We start from the raw sequence: 4,926 nt of genomic DNA on the forward strand, positions 1-4,926 counted from the left end.
AGACACTGACAACAGTATGTGGAAGGCAGTGGGGAAGGGGAAGTAGAACAGGATAAAGGCAGGATAAATGGTGACAAAATTTGACTTGACTTTGTGTGGTGATCATGCAATACAGAACATGGAAGATGTATTATAGAATTGTACACCTGAAACCTATATAATTTTATTAACCAATGTCACCCCAATAAATTCAATTAAAAAAATTCAAAGTTACAAAAGTGCATATAGCAAAAAGTCTCCTCTCACCATGTCTCTACCTACCCATTTTCCCTACTTTGAACAACTCCTGCTATGACACTGAATTAAATTTTGAGGCTGAAAGACCTTAATAGTCCCTGATTAAAATAAAGCATTATCACCAAGTGCAAAAAAAGCTAGGGAGATTCCAGTATGTACAATCTATAAATATAAAAGCTTAAGCAACTGTTAAAACTGGATGATCTGACAGTAGCAATGATGCACACTGACCACAAGGAGGCAGAAGCTCAATGCAGGAGCTGCCCCCTGGTGGTCAGTGCGCTGCTATAGCCAACCTACTGTGGTCCCTCTCCCTCACCCCCACTCCACGCCCTGCCGGCCCAATTGGGGATTGGGACTGGACCAGACAGCCCCAATTGGCCCGGGGTTCAAGTATGGATATAAAAAGAGAAGGGAAAAATGGATTCATATTTGCTTAGGTATATAGAAAAAAAAAACATTTGGATGATACACATGTATCTGAATTACATTTTTCTGTTGTAATCACTCTCCAAAGAACTTCACACTCAGATATGAAGCATGCATTATTAATTAAATGACATTCTTATAGCCAGTAATTGAATTACTCCATAGCTCCTGCCTGCAGTAATTAACATCCATCAAAATAAAAGAGGAGGAATTGTGTTACCTTTATTACAAATGGTTTGGTTTCATGGGGTTTTGATCAAATTAAATAGAATCAAACTAACAAGTGGTTAAAGTAAGTGAACATCATCACCCTTATATTGCCCTTATGTATTCCCAGACATGACTGAACATTGAGAGTCCACTTTATAGTCTACATATTTCTCATTAACAAACTCCCTCCTTCTCAATGTAAACCCAGGAATGTGACAGTGTTTTCAAACTGATGAACGGTATTCTCATCAGACTATATTTAGCAGTTGTTTTGCACACAAAAAAACTACTTAAAAGTAAGTTAGGAGCAACCAACTTAAATCTAAAAATGATTCTGCAGCCACTGTGCCAATTATAGGCATAATCAAGGAGCAGTTTGTGTGTAAAAATACTCATAAAATCAGAATGGTGTCAGAGTTGGTCGATAGCTATCAATTTTGATTATTGTAAAGCAAAACAGTAATGCAGGGAAGCACTGGGCAGGGCAAAAACTGAATCAAAGGAAAGTTTTCTCATGAATAGGCAAGCAGGTTGTCTCTCATAAACAGATGCAGAATTGCATGCAGAAAAATCAATAAAGAGAGACAGACCACCCCCAAAATAAAAGAGCTTTCCACCCTGGTGCTCCATCAATATTCAGAGCATCATGAACCACAAAAAAAGTGATGCAATCTATATTTGTAACAATATTTATGAGAGCTGTGGACTTCAACAAAAACATAGACTACTTTTCTTCTTTACTTAAACTCACAAAGACAAAATCTGCCTTAACTGGAACCTCCCTCTTTTTAAACCCCGTTCCTTCACTCCACTCCACTGCACAAACACACATGCACCTGCAGCCAACACGCACAGGTTTGCTAAAAGCAGCTTAGATGAGCTTGTTCTAGTGTAAATAGCCTGAGGTAGTCCCATTTATGTCTGTTATGCTAGCTAAATTAGTAATAGTTCTGTTGTACTTCTCAAAAATGTCCTGATTTGGTAGTTTCTTAACAAGTATTTCTCTCTCAATACATAAATTACAGTCTACTAGATAGAAGAATTCATGGGTGTATAATGCCTTTATTCTGAACTAAAGGCAAGACATCATTGTGGAGCTGAGGTGCTTCCATGAGTAAGACTTCCTAATAATAAAAGTAAGTTGTCCCTGAAGAAAAACAAGTTTCACACATACAAACAGCTCTTTAATTTCATCAAAGATAATAGAAAAATCGAACTCTAGAAATATCAATTATGGAGCAGTAGGATCAGGTGGATGGAAGAACATTCTAGAAGTCAATAACCTAGCTTTGTCCTCAATCTGGCTTTTACCTGCCTCAAAAGGATCTTCTAAGCAATCGTCCATCAAGATGATAAAGTACTTAAAGAGGCTGGCTAACAGAAGTGGTGGAGGCTCTATACCTAGAGATATAGCAGAAGAAAATTAATAACCACCTCTCCTTAGTGCCATGTACATAAATCTTTTGGACCAGCTGATTTTTCAACTTACTTTCCAGTCATACAAATCTATGATTCGTTAGAACTTTGAAATTATCTGTAGGCAATATGCTTATGCAAATGTTATAGCATTAAGTACATCCAGGGAAAAGGTGATCTTGTGTAGATGTATATTTGTAAATAGGCAAATTAGAAAAATAGTTTACCAGCTCAAACAATAAAATTATTTTTAAAAAATAAATTCTGGTTACTCAAGAAAAACGTGTTCATTGAGGAAAACCTGCAAAACATAGATATAGCAAGAAACTAAAATCACTCAATTCAACGTGGTTAACATTTTAGCTTATGTCTTATGTACAACTAGATAAATCATGATGAATGTATATACCCATGCAACCTCAAATCAAATCAAGAAGTACAACATTTCCATCTTCCCCAGAAGCTCACATATAAGTTCTTTGGTTAATCTCTTGCCATCTTGCCCCCGCTCCATCCCTCTGAAATATGTAAGTCTGTTGCATGCTTCAATGTCTCTGGATCTATTTTGTTTGTCCTGTTAGTTTGTTCATTAGATTCTACATATTAGTGAGATCATGTGATACTTGTGGGACTACATCAAATTAAAAAGCTTCTGCACAGCAAAATAAACCAGCATCAAAATGAAAAGGGAACCCATGCCCTATTGATGTGATTCAGTGATTGAGTGTTTACCCATGAACCAGAAGGTCACAGTTTGATTCCCAGTCAGGGCACATGCCTGGATTGTGGACTCTTTCCCCAATAGGGGCCATGCAGGAGGCAACCAACTGATTATTCTCTCTCATCATTGATGTTTCTATCTCTCTCTCCCTCTTCCTTCCTCTCCCTGAAATCAATTTTTTTTAAATGAAAAGGAAACCCACTGCATGGGAGAACGTATTTGCCAATGATACATCTGATAAGGGGTTAATTTCCAAAATATATCAAGTACTCATACAACTCAACAAAAGGAAGATGAACAACCCAATTAAAAATTGTCAGAGACCCTGAATAATAAGACATTGGGGGATAGGGGAGGCTAGGGGACTGTCTAGGGCGGGGGGATAAAATGGACACATATGTAATACCCTTTGTAATACTTTAAGCAATAAAAAAAAAAAAAAATTGTCAGAGACCCTGAATAGATAATTCTCCAAAGAGGACATACAAATGGCTATGAGAAATATGAAAAAAATACTCAATGTCACTAATTATTAGAGAGATGCAAATTAAAACAACAATGAGGTACCACCTCATAGCTGCCAGAATGGCTACCATCAATAAATTAAGTAATATATTTGATAAATTATGCCACGGTACTTACACAGAGCTGTTTTAATAAGAAACATATTTCTAAAGGCAAAAGGCGGGTTTATCTTTATTTCAATCAAACATTTTCTATGGTCACAAATGCTGCTGATTGTCCACTACCCAGAGGTAAGGTAGCTGATTGCAGGTGAGATAGTTATTTTGTTTTGTTTTGTTTAGGGATGAATAAAACACTTAATTTGAATCATGAAACTTAAAGTTATCCCATCATCTGTGAGGAAAAGCAGACATCTGTCTGGTGACCTCTAGTGTAACCTGCACTGTCTGAATTTTTCAGGCGTTTTGACAACCCTATAATTCTCAGAATTTTCCCAGCCTACTCTGAGGAAGAGGTTTGATTGTTACGTACAAGAATGTTCTTTAAGTACTCAACTCAGCAACAAGAAGCAGGCTGAAATAAATAAGAGAGATGAAAAGGATACAAATAACATATTTCAGCCAAAGAATGATGTTCTGAATAGGCAATTAGTGACATTTGAAAAGCAGCAGTAATGAACAAGGATTGGAAATGAAGACCACTACAGGAGAGGCAAGGACAACTTGTTGGGTAAACAAGACCCTCATCTCAGTAAAATGAGGTGAAAGTTGGGCTCATCAATGCAATAATCCCACATGAGTTATAAGAGAGAGAGAAAAATCTGAGACGGTTGTGGATAAAGATGGAAGACAAACCTGGACATTAAACAGCAGCTCAATATAAGTGCTGCACTGCCATAAAATAGTTTGCATTGGTTTGGGGTACTTAAAAGTGATAGCCATATGTAATTGAGAGAAGGAGCAGAGGGAAAGACCTCATATATTCCCAGGAAGTTTCTGTGTGGATCGACAATGTAAAGTGATATAGCTATCAAGTAAGGGTCTGAAAGAGTCCCTTCCTAAAAAGAAAGGAGTACGGCATTGAAGAAATGCTTAGCTTCACTTTTTTTCCACTCAATTTTCTTTTTAAAACAAATGCATTATATTTAGAAAATGATGCTTAACTGTCATTTAAGCTCTTCTTTATGTGCAATGCACGAACTAAGCACTTTAGACATTATCTCATTTTATCTTCACAACAACCCTTCAAGTGGGTATCATTATCCCTAATTTCCTAGTACATATAATACAAATATTAGCTAGAATGACCCTTCCTTTTGAGATATACAGGGTGTCCCAAAAAAATGTATACACACTTTAACAGCTGAGAGCTCAATTAATGTTTCTTTCTTTTCAGATTTAACCCACTGGAATTAAAAATGGCAGCCAAAGTGTGTATACATTTGGGGG

Source organism: Myotis myotis, unplaced genomic scaffold (assembly GCF_014108235.1).
Source record: "Myotis myotis isolate mMyoMyo1 unplaced genomic scaffold, mMyoMyo1.p scaffold_m19_p_4, whole genome shotgun sequence".
Taxonomy (NCBI): Eukaryota; Metazoa; Chordata; class Mammalia; order Chiroptera; family Vespertilionidae; genus Myotis; species Myotis myotis.